Source organism: Nilaparvata lugens, chromosome 3 (genome assembly GCF_014356525.2).
Source record: "Nilaparvata lugens isolate BPH chromosome 3, ASM1435652v1, whole genome shotgun sequence".
NCBI lineage: Eukaryota > Metazoa > Arthropoda > Insecta > Hemiptera > Delphacidae > Nilaparvata > Nilaparvata lugens.
The window spans coordinates 57,742,124-57,760,680 of NC_052506.1; the positions used below are offsets into that span (position 1 = coordinate 57,742,124).

Genomic DNA, 18,557 nt, shown 5'->3' on the forward strand with positions numbered 1-18,557 from the left:
ATGGTAACAATCGGAAAATATTGTTGATCAAAAACTAAAATACATTAAAATTGATTTTTTTCTTAAAATTTTTCTCATTTTTGAGAAATTATAAATCAGTACTTATTGGAGATAGTCAGTTCCGAATGTTTTCATTTTATTCCGAATTCCATAATCTAAAAACAAGGCGAAAGCAAATTTTTCTGTCCGATTACTGGATTGGAAGAAATAGCTGAAAACTGGAAAATTAACCGAAAATACGAGGTTTTTGAGCCACTCTGTATCTAGCACTAGGAAATTTTTTATGAAGAAAATTGATCTGGACTTCTCTCATGTATCCAAATAATAAATTAAAAAATCAGAACTACAATATGAATTGCAAGCACCAAGGTATATAGTTAACGGACTATATCTACTGTGAAAACTGAACAGCTGAACCAGCACAGCATTGGTTATAAATTCCTATTACGTTTTTTCATATAGCCTACTCCTTATACAGAGTGTCCCACCAAGTTGTAACAGCCGTTGACCATAGATTCTTCACAACATTTCTGATCCCTTTTTTCTCTCGATTTTTTTCCCAGTGATTATAGTAGTTTCAATATTTCAAAAACTTCTCCATTTCATAAGCTTTTGAATGAGTATAAATTTGAAAAGGTAAGTTCCATGATAAAGTGTTCAAAACTGCTAATATCTGGAATGAACACCTCCAAAATTCACAAACAGCATGCATCAAGTGATGATCCTAAGGGTGAAATCACCTGATTATTGAATTATTTTTTGTAGCATATAGCCTCAATCCTTTATCAAATATTAATCATACACTTTTACAAGATCCAACAAAATTTATTCATAGAATAATAATTCAAAGTAAATGAATGACAGAATTAAAAAAAACTGATGACAATCATTCAGATGGTAATCAAGTTACATATCATGCTCACTGCTTACAGGAATTCAAAATAGCCTCCATTTCTGTTTTTGCAACTTCTGCTGCCGTTCATCACGCTTCGAGTTTACCGTCTCACTTCGTCTATGCATTACTTTTAACGTCAATCGAATACTGAGAATCAATTCCTCCCTAGTCTCTATAGGTTCTCTGTAAACTTTACTTTTCACAAGCCCCCAAAAGTAGAAATCTATTGGAGTAAGATCAGGTGAGCGAGGAGGCCAACTGAAGGGTCCACCTCGGCCAATGCACCGCCCAGCATACTTGTTATCAAGCCACCCACGGACGTTTCTAGCATAATACAGGAGTCAGCCATCCAACTGGAGCCACATATTCTGCCTCAAATTGAGAGGCACGTTTTCCATCAATTCGTGAAGCTCATTGACCAGAAAGTCCATTTAAACCTCACCATCTATTCTTGCAGGGAAAATGAAAGGTCCATGTATGTGTATTGTGGAAATTTACAGCACCAGTTCTTATGAACGTACTTTTATCTGTGATCTGTCCATAAGATGTTTAAAACACAATCTTGTGCTAAGATCCAACGGCAAAACTGCATCCTTGAAACAGTATCAGGTTCATTAAACCCTTGAGCTGGGGTATCATGAAATGATCGAAAGTTATTCTTCTTCAATATTCTTTGAACTATCATTCTTGCCCAGCTGCCCGCTGGAGGCTGGATCGAGGATTCTGCTCGAAATACTTTAGAATAAGATTCTCAAAAGCTTCAGAAATTAAGACAGGCCTCTCGTACCTTGAAACTGATTCTAGGCCCTTACCATCTTGACATCTGTCAATCTTAAAAACTTGTTATGAGATGAATGTTTTCGGTCAGGAAAACGTCTCCTGTATACTCTCTCTGCCTCTCTTGAATTGCATCCACACTTTCCAAACACCAATAACATGTTCAAGTACTCAAGGTAAATTTTATGATAATGAACGCGAACACTTCTTTACTAGTAAAAGTTGATACATATCATGCCAATTAATTGGAAAGCACACTGAAAACTATACTGGAAATAAGCTGAAACATACACTTCTTGTTATTTTATTCAGGATTTATTGTACAGGAAATAATGCAAGTTATTGAAAGAGTCATATAATTGTAGAATGTTGAAATGTTGATTAAAACTTGTGAATATTGTCAGAGAGAAATCAGGTGATTTCACCCTTAGGATCACCACTTGATGCATGCTGTTTGTGAATTTCCTCATTTTGAAGGTGCTCAATCCAGATATTAGCAGTTTTGAACACTATCATGGAACTTGCCTTTCCAAATTTATACTCATTCAAAAGCTTATGAAATGGAGATATTTTTTAAATATTAAACCACTCTAATCACCCGGAAAAAATCGAGAAAAAACTGATTGAAATTTGACTTTGAATATGAAGAATAGCATTTTTTCAAGTTTAAGCCCTAATAAAAAACTACAAAATATCCAACAGCAATAAAATTACATTAATCTTGTTCGAATTTTTTTCTCTTTCCAACAATAGCCTTGAAATTGAGATTCGATTTATTGAGTATGTTTTCAGGCTACCATAAACAATCGTGCAAAATTTCAAGGTTTTAGGCTCAGTAGTTTGGGCTGTGGTGTGATTTCAGTCTGTCGGGGCTTAGCCTTTTATAAGTATAGAGATTTAATGACCGGAAGTAGGCATATTCTGAAAATATCGAAAAATCTATATATCTCTAAAACTAAGGTCGATAGGAGAAAATTTTACTGAACATTTTTTGTCAGAAATGTTGTGTAGAATCTATGGTCAACGGCTGTTACAACCTTGTTGGGACACTCTGTATATGATATTTTGCTGTGGGGAAAATCTCCTAGTGCTTAATATGTTTTCCTATGACAAAAGAAAGCATTGACAAGAATATTATTGGTATCCCATCCACAGAAACCTGTAGTTAAACTATTTCGAAGAATTAGGAATACTCACTATTTACAATATACTGCATTGCTTGATATATGCTAAATGTGATAGCCTAACACAAAGGAGTAGCTTTCATGGCCATTCGACCAGAAATAACCACCAACTAGATGTTACCCAAGTTACCAGTAAAGGGTAAGTGCTAGACATGTTCCTTAAACTTGTAGGTGTGATCCTATTTTTTTCTGACGTTAGTCGTATCCCTAGGTCCTGTGGACCCACTTCTTTCATATTGAATACTAGCAGGTAACCCGTGCCCCGCAAGGGCCTATTTTAAAACTTGAAAGACTGAAAACTTGATCGAGTGGAGTCTTGAAGATTTAGGCATAGAACTATCCTCGGCTAGTTAAGAATCTATATGCAACATTTCAAGTTGATCAATCCAGTAGTTAAGGAGTGATGATGCGTCAAACATAATTTTCCTATCCCGAACGTGTATGAGCCAGTTATTTCCTTTATTATAGTATAGATAACTTCTTCAACTTGGTGCTAACCTAATAAAGTGACAGAACTCAAATCTTGTTTAGAAACCTTATTCAACTTAATGCCAACCTGACAACATTTGACTGGTTATTAATTTAGTTGCCAATTTTAACTATTTGTCTCGAAGAGGTAGTCACTCTAGATTATAGATAGTTCTATATTAACATATTATACTTCAATATCAGAAGTATTAATAGGAATTTCGATGATCTAATGATTCAACTATAGGATATGTCTTATGATTTTGATGTGATTATATTAACAGAGTGTTGGATTAAAAATGATCATATTCCAAAAGAGTTGAAGGGATATAATAATGTTTACTCGTTAAACAACCGTAATCAGAATGATGGAGTCGCAGTAGGCCTATACGCGAAAAACGTTCTAAATGTACTGTCAGCCGAGTTGAATATTATACAGGCAAATGTTCTCCACCTACAATTACAAACTACTAAGGAAAAATACAACATATTGGCAATTTATAGATCTCCATCGAACAACAATATAACAGAGTTTTTAGAGGATTTGGAAAATGTGCTCAATAGTTCGCGAGGACAGTTAATAATATGCGCAGGAGATTTCAACATTAATACGATGCTACCTAGTCAACATCAACAACTCGACGAATATCTTGATATATTGAGCGAACATGGCTTGAAAATCTGCATCAAACAAACCACCAGGGTAACAACAGAGATATCAACATGCCTGGATCACATATTAACAAACTCCAAACAACAGATATATCCAATAATATACCACTCTAGCATCACAGATCATTTTATCACCATTTTTGGTTTACAAAGATGCCCGGGAGCGAGTAACAGAGCGAATCTACATGAAACCGATTCCACAAACCGAAAAACAATTAATTTAGCTGGTCCAAGAACATGTCTAGCAGAGGAGCACTGGGAGGGGCTTCTTGAAAGTAATGATACAGATATGGACTACGAAAAATTTATAGTAATTTTACAACACCACATGGATAATAACTCTCATCAGTACAGACCAAAAAAGAAAATTAAGATCATCAAACCTTGGATTACGAGAGGGCTTGTCTTATCCATTAGAAAAAGGAATATTCTGGATAAAAAGAGGAAATTACAACCAGAAAATCAAGAGCTAGCAGCCCATTACCGTCTCTACAGGAATACGCTGACGTCGCTTATCCAGAGTTCAAAAGAAGATTACTTCAAGAATAAATTCAATGAAGCAGGAAATAACATCAAGAAAACTTGGGAGATCATAAAGGATGCCACTGATTAAAACCGAGAGAAGACAGATCAATTGAATGCTGTAAAAATAGGAAATAATGTTGTAACATTGAAAGAGAATCCAAATTTATTACTGAATCTCATTAATGAATACTCTGTTAGTATAGGAGAAAACATGGCCAAGGAAATATCATATAGTTTAGGTAAGAATATAAGTGATATTGTAAATAGTTATAAGCCGAATGTAAGAATATCCAATTCTATGATTTTTCTGCCCATAATTGAGCAAGAAATTATTGAAGTTATAAATTCTTTAAAAAACAGTAGTGCGTCGGGTCTTGATGGTTTTGATAATAGAATTTTAAAAGACATTAGAGAATTAATTTGTAAACCTCTGACTCATCTCTTCAATGTGAGTCTATTAACTGGAACATTTCCTAAAGCAATGAAATTAATTTGTGTCAGACCTATCAATAAGTGAGGTGATAAGCAAATTTTAAGTAACTATAGGCCTATATCACTAATAAGTTACTTATAAAAAATACTGGAAAAGTTAGTGAAAGTTCAGTTGATGAGCTATCTGGAAAAGTATAATATAATTTCTCCAAACCAATTTGGTTTTCGTAAGGGAATAAGTACGGAATCAGCAGTTCTGGAGTTGTCAAAATTGATTATCCATAGCCTAGAGGAAAAATAAGTGTTTAGCTTTTTTTTGATCTGGCTAAGGCCTTTGACTCTGTGTCGCATGATTTATTACTTAAAAAACTTGAAGCAATAGGAATAAGAAATACAACTTTGGAGTGGTTCAAATCCTACCTTAGCAACCGTCAGCAGAGAACAAAAGTTGGAAGTCACATGAGTGCAGAAGGATCCATGGAATTTGGAATTCCTCAAGGAACAGTTTTGGGCCCAATTTTATATCTTATATTTTCAAATAAGTTGTGCTCAATTCAAATCGGTGGTAGGGTAATAGCATTTGCAGATGACACGGTCCTGCTTTTCCAGGGTAGAAACTGGGATGAGGTATTTCAAACAGCAGAAACAGAACTCTCCAGGGTCACCACATGGATGAACCTATTAACATTAAATGCAAGGAAAACAAATTTCATGACCTTTTCTATAGCTGATAGCACCAAACCATCAAAGTCATCAATGAAGCTCCATTATTGTAAAGGGGAGAATCGAAACTGTATTGTCCTCTCATTAAGCGCTCTGATAATGTTAAATATCTACATATAATTGTAGATGATCGATTGAAATGGGATGGGATATATCGTACACAACTAAGAAAATAAGAAAGCTCATTTAATCCAGATCTATGTTTTACTTCAAGTGATAGCAAAGGCCAATCACTGCCAGCCATCCGGAAGGTTATCTGTGCACGCCGGATGCTGGATCGAGGATTCTGCTCAAAATACTTTAGAATAAGATTCTCAAAAGCTTCAGAAATTAATACGGGCCTCTCGTACCTTGAAACTGATCCTAGACCCTTACCATCTTGACATCTGTCAATCTTGAAAACGTGTTATGAGATGGGTGTTTTCGGTCAGGAAAACGTATCCTGTATACTCTCGCTGCCTCTCTTGAATTGCATCCACACTCTCCATACACCAATATCATGTTCAAGTACTCAAGGTAAATTTCATGATAATGAACGCGAACACTTCTCTACTAGCCAAAGTTGATACATATCAATTATGCCAATTAACTGAAATTAGGCTGAAACATACACTTCTTGTTATTTTATTCAGGATTTATGGTACAGGAAATAATACAAATTGTAGAATATTAAAATGTTGATTAAAACTTGTGAATATTGTCAGAGAGAAATCAGGTGATTTCACCCTTAAGAACGCCACTTGATGCAGGCTGTTTGTGATTTTCCTCATTTCTGAGGTGTTCATTCCAAATATTAGCAGTTTTGAACACTTTATCATGGAACTTACCTTTTCAAATTTATACTCATTCGAAAGCTTACGAAATGGAGAAGTCTTTGAGATATTGGAACCACTATAATTACTCAGAGAAAAATCGAGAAAAACGGTTTGAAATTTGACTTTAAATTTTAAGAATAGCATTTTTTCATGTTAAAGCCCTAATAAAAAACTACAAAATATCTAACAACAAATAAAATTACATTAATCTTGTTTGAAATGTTTCTCTCTTTCCAACAATACCCTTGAAATTGAAATTTGACCAGTAGTTTTCGAGTTATTGAGTATTTAATGCTCAGAAGTGGGCATATTCTGAAAATCTCGAAAACTAAGGTCGATAGAAAAAAGTTTACTGAACATTTTTTGTCAGAAATGTCGAGTAGAATTTATGGTCAACGGCTGTTACAACCTTGGTGGGACACCCTGTATAATAAGTGAACAACAATTTATAGTGATGAATACTATCATAGATCATAAAACCTACATGAAACAATACTAAAACATGAAAAATGTAAAAGGTCATATATAGTTCACTTTAAGGAAAGGTGCACTTAGTTTCTCTTGGAGAACTTAGAGTTCATCGGTTTTACTATCATATTTTTCAGTCAGTATTCTTATCTTGCACTATGAATTCATCTTCAGAATCACCAATATCATTGAAATCGAGATCTTGAATTTAATTTGTACATTCCTCGAAGTCTCTGTTGAAAACGTGTTCAAAACGACCGGAAACAAGTTATTAAACATGACTCAGTAGGGGATGAATATTCAAACTTTGTAAAGATCATGCGCCTCAACATTGATGAAGCAATGCCCCGAGAACCAAAGAAAATGACATCAACTAAGAACGTGTTCTGGGACAACGATACCATTGCTCTAAAGGATCAACTACATCAGGCAAATAATAAGTTCATCACTACAGGATCATCAGAGGATAAGCAGAACTTTATAAAACTGATTAAAACCGAGAGAAGACAGATCAATTGAATGCTGTAAAAATAGAAAAAAATGTTGTAACATTGAAAGAGAATCCAAATTTATTACTGAATCTCATTAATGAATACTCTGTTAGTATAGGAGAAAACATGGCCAAGGAAATATCATATAGTTTAGGTAAGAATATAGGTGATATTGTAAATAGTTATAAGCCGAATGTAAGAATATCCAATTCTATGATTTTTCTGCCCATAACTGAGCAAGAAATTATTGAAGTTATAAATTCTTTAAAAAACAGTAGTGCGTCGGGTCTTGATGGTTTTGATAATAGAATTTTAAAAGACATTAGAGAATTAATTTGTAAACCTCTGACTCATCTCTTCAATATGAGTCTATTAACTGGAACATTTCCTAAAGCAATGAAATTAATTTGTGTCAGACCTATCAATAAGTGAGGTGATAAGCAAATTTTAAGTAACTATAGGCCTATATCACTAATAAGTTACTTATAAAAATACTGGAAAAGTTAGTGAAAGTTCAGTTGATGAGCTATCTGGAAAAGTATAATATAATTTCTCCAAACCAATTTGGTTTTCGTAAGGGAATAAGTACTGAATCAGCAGTTCTGGAGTTGTCAAAATTGATTATCCATAGCCTAGAGGAAAAATAAGTGTTTAGCTTTTTTTTGATCTGGCTAAGGCCTTTGACTCTGTGTCGCATGATTTATTACTTAAAAAACTTGAAGCAATAGGAATAAGAAATACAACTTTGGAGTGGTTCAAATCCTACCTTAGCAACCGTCAGCAGAGAACAAAAGTTGGAAGTCACATGAGTGCAGAAGGATCCATGGAATTTGGAATTCCTCAAGGAACAGTTTTGGGCCCAATTTCATATCTTTTATTTTCAAATAAGTTGTGCTCAATTCAAATCGGTGGTAGGGTAATAGCATTTGCAGATGACACGGTCCTGCTTTTCCAGGGTAGAAACTGGGATGAGGTATTTCAAACAGCAGAAACAGAACTCTCCAGGGTCACCACATGGATGAACCTATTAACATTAAATGCAAGGAAAACAAATTTCTTGACCTTTTCTATAGCTGATAGCACCAAACCATCAAAGTCATCAATGAAGCTCCATTATTATAAAGGGGAGAATCGAAACTGTGATTGTCCTCTCATTAAGCGCTCTGATAATGTTAAATATCTAGATATAATTGTAGATGATCGATTGAAATGGGATGAGCATATATCGTACACAACTAAGAAAATAAGAAAGCTCATTTAATCCAGATCTATGTTTTACTTCAAGTGATAGCAAAGGCCAATCACTGCCAGCCATCCGGAAGGTTATCTGTGCACGCCGGATGCTGGATCGAGGATTCTGCTCAAAATACTTTAGAATAAGATTCTCAAAAGCTTCAGAAATTAATACGGGCCTCTCGTACCTTGAAACTGATCCTAGACCCTTACCATCTTGACATCTGTCAATCTTGAAAACGTGTTATGAGATGGGTGTTTTCGGTCAGGAAAACGTATCCTGTATACTCTCGCTGCCTCTCTTGAATTGCATCCACACTCTCCATACACCAATATCATGTTCAAGTACTCAAGGTAAATTTCATGATAATGAACGCGAACACTTCTCTACTAGCCAAAGTTGATACATATCAATTATGCCAATTAACTGAAATTAGGCTGAAACATACACTTCTTGTTATTTTATTCAGGATTTATGGTACAGGAATAATACAAATTGTAGAATATTAAAATGTTGATTAAAACTTGTGAATATTGTCAGAGAGAAATCAGGTGATTTCACCCTTAAGAACGCCACTTGATGCAGGCTGTTTGTGATTTTCCTCATTTCTGAGGTGTTCATTCCAATATTAGCAGTTTTGAACACTTTATCATGGAACTTACCTTTTCAAATTTATACTCATTCGAAAGCTTACGAAATGGAGAAGTCTTTGAGATATTGGAACCACTATAATTACTCAGAGAAAAATCGAGAAAAACGGTTTGAAATTTGACTTTAAATTTTAAGAATAGCATTTTTTCATGTTAAAGCCCTAATAAAAAACTACAAATATCTAACAACAAATAAAATTACATTAATCTTGTTTGAAATGTTTCTCTCTTTCCAACAATACCCTTGAAATTGAAATTTGACCAGTAGTTTTCGAGTTATTGAGTATTTAATGCTCAGAAGTGGGCATATTCTGAAAATCTCGAAAACTAAGGTCGATAGAAAAAAGTTTACTGAACATTTTTTGTCAGAAATGTCGAGTAGAATTTATGGTCAACGGCTGTTACAACCTTGGTGGGACACCCTGTATAATAAGTGAACAACAATTTATAGTGATGAATACTATCATAGATCATAAAACCTACATGAAACAATACTAAAACATGAAAAATGTAAAAGGTCATATATAGTTCACTTTAAGGAAAGGTGCACTTAGTTTCTCTTGGAGAACTTAGAGTTCATCGGTTTTACTATCATATTTTTCAGTCAGTATTCTTATCTTGCACTATGAATTCATCTTCAGAATCACCAATATCATTGAAATCGAGATCTTGAATTTAATTTGTACATTCCTCGAAGTCTCTGTTGAAAACGTGTTCAAAACGACCGGAAACAAGTTATTAAACATGACTCAGTAGGGGATGAATATTCAAACTTTGTAAAGATCATGCGCCTCAACATTGATGAAGCAATGCCCCGAGAACCAAAGAAAATGACATCAACTAAGAACGTGTTCTGGGACAACGATACCATTGCTCTAAAGGATCAACTACATCAGGCAAATAATAAGTTCATCACTACAGGATCATCAGAGGATAAGCAGAACTTTATAAAACTTATGAAAATCTACGAACAGGACATCCAAAGAAAGAAAAAATCCATCATTAACAAAAAAATTCAACTAGCTGATAACAGAACCAGATTAATCTGGAGGATAATAAACGAGGGAAAAACAGAAGCGGGTTAGAAAAAATGGACAACTCAAGACTCAACAGAACTAACAAAATGATAGTTGATCCATATCATGGTAGCAACCTCCTCAATTCTCTCTTCACGCAACCACTCTCTAAGACTACATCTGAAAATACCTCTGACCATATCCATCTGGCAAATAATACACAGGAGCTCAACAAATTTGAAACTATCCCAATGACCAAATTAGAGCAACTCCTCAGAAAACTCAAATCTAATAAAAGACTGCTTATTAAAAGCTCTGCTTTTATAAAGTTCTGCTTTAAATACCGGTACCGTTGTTCCTCGTTTAATAAAGACAATCACTTCCACATCATCTCATTATAAAATCAATATACTTTTTTCCAAATTACCTGAAACTATAAAAAACCAAGTAGCCTGAATAAAAGAATTGGTCACTTTAAAAAAATTGTTGATGAGTGGATTACGAGCATCAGTTGTAACGAACTGGAAGATTATGTTACTTCTAGTTATGTCAGTAGATTATGAGTTGTTTAAGTTATAAACATAAACAACATGAGTTGTTTAAGTTATATATATATATATATATATATATAGCACATAACAGAAGACACTTTAAAGTTTGTAATATGAATTAAAACAGGAGACATAAGACATAAATAGATTGAAAACACTTAAAAACTTACATTAGAAATGGGGGAAAAATTTTAGGGAACTGAGTTCCCTTCCTCAACCGAGCAGACTGCAGTTTGAAATCCAACGGTCGTGTGACCACAGAGTACGCACGGAGAGTCAGTTGTATAAAAGCAGAGACCACAGATTACGCGGTGCAGACGGATGGAGAGAAAAAGGGTACAGATTCAGGGGACATTATGGGGTATTTAGGAGGCGGTTACAAACGGGATATTTAAGATTTGAGTGGGTTATGAATAAGGAAAGGTGTAGCTATGAATTGATATCTTCAAATCCAGGGTACAGCGATGGGCACCAGGATGGCACCATCCTATGCAAACCTATTCATGGGCCTCCTTGAACAAGATTTCCTTTCCAAACAAACCCTATCCCCCTGATATGGCTCCGTTTCATAGACGACATATTCCTCATATGGCCTCATGGACATGATACCCTCTCCCACTTCCTCAATCAACTCAACTCCAACTACTCTGTCTCCTTCACCTGGAATATTTCTGAATCCTCCATCAACTTCCTAGATGTCAATGTAATCCTTTCCAACTCCAATACCTTATCCACCAATACTTTCACCAAATCCACCCACACTCTTACACTCTTAAACAGTTCCTACACTTTGAAAGTTGCCATCCCTACAACATCAAAATATCCCTCCCACGTTCCCTCTCAATCCGAGGCCAAAAAATTGCAGTGATCCCCACCATCTTGACCAGTACCTCGAAAAACTCCACCAATCCCTCCTGAAATGTAACTATCCTGAAAGGTTGTTACAGAAACAAATCTCCTCCAAAACTGGCACTAATCCAACCACAAAAAATTCCCAAATCCCACAAACTCCAAAGCTCAAACCTATCCTTAAAGATCTGTTCCATGTCGTCTCCTCCAATCCCTCTACCAAACACCTTTTCCAGCAACCACCAACCCTCATTTATAAGCAACCTCCCAACCTCAAGAAAATTCTCAGTAAAAACAAATCAAATATATAAACAAATCAAAACAATATATATATATATATATATATATATATATATATAAACAAAACAAATCACCTCTGATGAAATCCCAACTCCACCTGGTACCCTACCTTTCAAACGCCCCCACTGTAAAACCTGTCCTATCACTGATTCTTCCATCTCCTTTACCAGTCCTATCACCAACTACACCCACCAAATCCATCAATCCACTAATTGCATCTCCAAAAATTGCATCTACCTCCTTTCCTGCAACTTCTGTCCTGCCTTCTACATAGGTGAAACCACCACTGCCCTAGACCTCCGGATCAACAATCACAGGGCTTCCTTTAAAAATAATACTTCCCTACCCATGGCTCTGAGCACAACAAGAACTTTGACCAATGCTTCAAAGTCAAAGACCTTGCCACCCTCCCTCCCACAGCCCCCCCTCCATAGATGTCAAGACGAAAGAATTAGCTTTTATTTGGGTGCTTGGAGCTGCTTCCAGTCCTGGTCTCAACAGACAGCAATAGTACCATAGCTACCAACTGTTTAATTAAATTGAAATAAATTCCACAGCTATCAATTATATATTAAATGTTCAATAAAAATGAAAAATAAATTTCATTCAAGTTCAATTTATTCTACAATTCCTTTCTCCAATTTTAGTCTAATTCTTTTCTTATTTTAAATCTCCTCTTTTCTATCAATTCATAGCTACAATCCTGGTGCCATCATAGGTGCCATCCTGGTGCCCATCGCTGTACCCTGGGTTTGAAGATATCAATTCATAGCTACACCTTTCCTTATTCATAACCCACTCAAATCTTAAATATCCCGTTTGTAACCGCCCCCTAAATACCCCATAATGTCCCCTGAATCTGTACCCTTTTTCTCTCCATCCGTCTGCACCGCGTAATCTGTGGTCTCTGCTACTACAATTGACTCTCCGTGCGTACTCTGTGGTCACACGACTGTTGGATGGATTTCAAACTGCAGTCTGCTTGAGGAAGGGAACTCAGTTCCCGAAATTTTCCCCCATTTATAATGTAAGTTTTTAAGTGTTTTCAATCTATTTATGTCTTATGTCTCCTGTTTTAATTCATATTACAAACTTTAAAGTGTCTTATGTTATGTGCTATATATATATATATATATATATATATATATATATATATATATATATGTATGTATGTATATATATATATATATATATGTGTGTGTGTGTGTGTGTGTGTGTGTGCTCGTGTGTTTCGGAGTGCATGTTGGCATCCATCTTTGTCGATGCCTGAAAAGTGTACCCACTTGAAAAGATACAGAATTATAGTATTGAGAATATGTATTTTTTTAATAAGTATTTCGTCACATGTTCTTTATCAATAACTCTAAAAGTTGATTGAAATCTTTACTATTCTTTGATTTTTCTTTATTCTTATAAGTATAGAATACTCAGCAATTGTATTTGGAACTCGCTCCTCACTCACAGACATTTGTCCATATGAGGAGCCTTTTTCACAATTAATATTGTATATATATTGTATTCTGTAAACGAAGAAGAAATAAATCAATTTCAATAACTCGTCAGGACACAACGACATCACTGGCAAGATAATTCGACATTGTGAGCAGGAACTAAAGCTGCCACTTCTTAACATAGTAAATGCATCAATTTCTCAGACCGTTTTTCCACAGAGCATGAAAATCTCGAAAATTTTCCCCAAATTCAAAGGAGGTGACAGGTTGAATACAAAGAACTATCGGCCCATAGCTAACTTGCCTATCACATCAAAGTTGATTGAAGGAGCTATATATTATGACCAACTTATTGCATACCTTGAAAACAACAGCCTACTTTCAGCACACCAACACGGATTCAGGAAGGGCCTTGAAACGGTTAGTGATTTCAGAACTATGTAACAATATCAGCAAACTCTGGAAGGAAGGTAAAACTGTTTCAGGTCTTTTTATTGACCTCCAGAAGGCATTTGACACTATTGACCTTGGCCTGCTGAAACGGAAGCTCAAGATATTGAACATCAAAGAGAGAGCCCTTCAATGGCTGGAAGACTATCTCCTGGATCGAAAGCAATATGTTGAAATCAACCATCAAAAGCAAAACAGCATAATAAGCTACGAATCCTTTTTAAGGACAGTCTATAAAGATGTACCTCAAGGGTCAATACTGGGGCCACTGCTATTTCTGATCTACATAAATGACTTCCCCACAGAAATCGACCATAGGAAGACTGTATCCTCTTTGCTGACGACACCACTATCTTAATATCATCTGAAAAGCATGAAAACACCGAAGACGTGTTGGAGACAACACTCAATGATGCAAACGAGATATGCAAAAAACTAAATGTAACCATAAATAAAGATAAAACAGTTCACATTCACTTCAACCCAAAAAAAAAGAAACATGGAGGATGAAACAAACATAAACATACCAGCACAGACAAGTACTAGAATCCTGGGCATACTGATCGTCACCTCAACTGGCAACATCACATTGAACTGCTGTGCAAAAAACTGTCATCTGCCATCTTTGTAATCAGAAGGATTCGAAGTATCACTGAGGAGAAAACTGCATTCATGGCTTACCACTCATTATCTCCTTCTCATCTAGTGGGGATCTGCAGCTCAGTACGGCATAGTGGCATGGGGATCTGCAGCTCAAACGAGTATGGAAAGTTCTGGTAATACAGAAAAGGGCTCTGAGAACAATTCTAAGAAGAGATATGATGGATCACTGCAAGGCGCTCTTCATCCAGCATTAAGTAGGCCTACTCACAGTGTGTCTCACTTTACATATACGAAGTAACAACACTGGCTGTGAGGAGTAGTCCAGAATTGAGGGGAGATAGACATGCCCACAACACTAGAAATAGAGCCGACATTGATCTCCAGCAGCAATGACTCACGAAATTCAGCAGGTCGCCGGCCTACTCTGGCCCGGCTCTTCAACCTTCTGCCCAAGGAGCTCAAGGCAATACAGGACTACGTTGCCTTTGCTAGAGGTCTGAAGAACTACCTGACCGTGAGGCCCTACTATAAACTGGCAGAGTACATAGATGACCACACACACCGGCATCATAGACCGTGAATCCCCATTGATTGGGAAGAAATTTGACAATTCCCAGGTCATCGACCATGGAGAAAACTACAACAAGACTGCTTAAATCCAATCACTATTGCATAAAAATGTACATTTGAGAGAAATAAAAAAGTAACGTTAGTCGTGTCCCTTGGGTCCTGGGGACTCAAAAGCATCATTAAAAAAAAACAAGTCACAGAGCACTAACATTCTACAAAAAGGTATAGTGTCTATTGACATGAATTTACATTGGTCACAATTATTTACAGTAACGCGAACGGTAGCAGAATTATAACTGAAACAAAAATTGCCTGGGTCTCTGGGTCACGACTAGAAGGTTAAGTAAGTTTAAATATATAATGCAGGAGTGTTTAAAATCCAATCACTTTATTCTATCCAAGAATAACATAACATAAGCCTCAATGACCACGGGTGTTCTTTTCAAATAAATTTGTTGTTCTTTGCTACATGTTCACTGATTGCTTCTGTGATGAATAATAATTTATGTATTTTCTGTTATACATTTTAAAATGTTATGCTACTGCAGATACTCTAATCTGTAACATTATAGACCTCTCAAATGATGAGTTTATGAGTTCTTTCAAATACGATGATGAATAAATTATATTCTATTCTAGTTTCTTGTTTCTATTTTATCCTAGTTTCTAGGTGCTTTGATAATTTTCTTTAAATGAACTGTTTATAGGCTAAATCATATTATGCTACTCAATATCAAATAATTTTGAGCAAAGGCAGTAATTTTTCAATTTGAATAATTTTTTCGAGTTTTGAAGCACATTGGATAAGTAGCCCAATTTATTTTTAAAGGCAGGATAGGTGCTTTTTTACGGTAGGTACCGTACTCGGATAAGACCTGATATTTAACTGTAATGAATATTTAGTAGTTACACGATTACATGTTACAGCTAGCTTTTTCATCTTCGGCTATATTAACAGATTAAGCTCAAATACTTGGCAAAAGTCCAGGTCTAATGCCATTATATCTGTCATCAAATTTTTTATTCGAATCGATTAAGAATGTTATTTTGATTACAAAAATTAAACGGCGGCTTCTCTGGATCTAGAATAACGCCGGTTAGGGATCAGGTTGAGCTATGTTTATTAGTGTTTCAAAAGTAAAAGAGTAGGTTTGTTAGGGGGTAAGGTTTTTGCTTTTAAATGGCAACAATATGTTGAAAGAGATTAGGGATCAGATCAGTACATCGATAAGTACTGTATCGACATCAACCTATCAAGCTATCAACATGGCTGACACGGTATAGGTTAAATGCATGCAAAATATGTGCTTCTTTAAATCTACGTTCATTAAAAAAAAAAAAAAAAAAAAACAATAGTGACCCGCTGTTTAATTTTTTTCATCAAAATAATATACTAAATTGATCCCAACCAAAAATTTAATGACATTATAACTAATGGCACTGGACCTAGAGTTACGCCACATACTTTAAAGGCTATCCAATATTGTTAATTCTAAAAGTTGAATTGCAAAAAAGTAAGTATTTTAATAATTCAAGGCAATCATTTATTATAATTAAAGTTAAAATAAGTAACATCAAAACTTACTTTTGAAAGGCAAGAAGAGTATACAGCGAAACAAATAATGAAATTTTAAAGATTTCTTTGGTAAGTCGTCAAGGGTCGTTGGAATGTACAGCAGCTAGAAGCAATCTCATTGTCTTATTTCAATTTCAAAAGCCCTTTCAAAAAATAAAATATGGTAGCTTAATAGTTAATTTCAGAAAGTTATTCAAATTAAAACTAAGCATACAAAAATCAAACTATTAATGCACCAAGCACAATCTGAAGATCACACTTCTTACCAAAACAAACATTAACAAACAAAGAAAGAATTGAAAATGAAATGAAACTTTGCAAATTGCAATGCATGTCGGGAGCTGGAATCAGGAATGCAACATTCCGGCATTTCTTGTGGTTGCCGTCTAGGTGTTACCCCGACTACCTGAAACCTGGCACAGAGAATAGGACAGTGAACTCATTTCTAATGTTGCGCCGCAGAATGGAAACTTGTAATCAATCGCCTATCTAACCAATGCTTTTTACATGACGCCAATACGAAACACGTCACGTGACCTTGGGGAAGTTCCATTCCTGGTCTTCTGATTGGCTCGAGGCAGTGAACGAGATCAATTGATCCGGATCATTGAAGTGATCCGAACCTACCATCAATACTATTACAATGCGGCGCTTCCTAACAAGATGGCGGATTTTGGCGTCAGGTTATAGCCAAGTTTCCGTACTGTATGTAAACTGTTGTTGCGCGAAATGGGTGACCAGCAGTGAGGAGTGGGTGTAGAGGGGGGTAAAGTGGGTGACTAACAGTTAGCTCTGCAACTCGCTACGAGAGATCAGTACCATCGACAGGCCTTCCCCGCTAATTCAGAAATCCCCCACCAAACAGTTGTAGTACTCTGTCACCTCCTCCCCTTGCTACGATATTATCATTCCACATCCACATTCAACAAAATAAAAACAAGTCACGATTGGCAATTATTCAATATTTCTAGTAGATGATCGGCTTGCTCTGCTCTGCTGTCTTTTCAATTTTATGAAGCGCATACGCACACACGCATACACCATACAGTGAATCACACACTAGTACAGTAACTTCTCAGTTCTCAGAGAGGAGAAAGGAAAATATATTTTCTGTGTGATACTACAGTACTCCATAATTTCCCTCTCAGTATTATCTCATGCTGCTGATATCAACATAAAAGCTGTTGTTCCTTTTCCAATATAATTCATAATAAGTTTGGAATTATTTTATTTCTATGAATGCATAAATAAATAAACGAGTCAATTCTATTACACATTGACAAATAATCTGATAATGAGATCCTTCCAGATTAATTTTTATCAATGATTAAATTGAGGCTCCATAAATTATTGTTATACTTTTTTTTCAATTCAAAGTGAAACTTCAAATCAATTAATTTTTTATTAAATCACCATACCATCTATTCATATGATTAGTCCATTAATAAAAATTAAAGTCTTCTATCTATTATTTATATCTTCTGGATTGATTGTAACTTACTGGAAACTGGGTATACAGAAAAAAATATTTCATGTTTTTTTCTATTTGACTACTTGCTAGACAGCCATATTTATTTCTGAGTACAAAATTCATAAACTCAAATAATGAATAGATCACAAAGAAAACAGAAACCTCCATAATTTATTTCCTTTCAATAATATATTTTATAGTAAAGAAATATAAAGTAATAAATTTGTTGACAGTGTGTGATATAATAGATCCCAGAATGAAAATTCAATTTAATTCAATGGAATTGATGAATGCAAATTATATAAAAATCTGCATAATAAATAATTTACACATTCTATGAAACTTATTTAGTAATAGGCTATATCAAATAATAAATAGTCTATTAT

The 18,557-nt window shown here is 35.2% G+C and overlaps 1 protein-coding gene across 1 annotated transcript in view; it reads right to left on the reverse strand.

The window, feature by feature from the left end:
* LOC111054408 overlaps nucleotides 1-17,065 on the reverse strand; it is a 33,534-nt gene extending 16,469 nt beyond the window's left edge. The window contains exon 1 of the mRNA XM_022341444.2: nucleotides 16,710-17,065. The gene's annotated coding sequence lies outside the window, so the exon portion shown is untranslated. The remainder of the gene's footprint in view (nucleotides 1-16,709) is intronic.
* Between the last annotated feature and the right edge of the window lie 1,492 nt (nucleotides 17,066-18,557).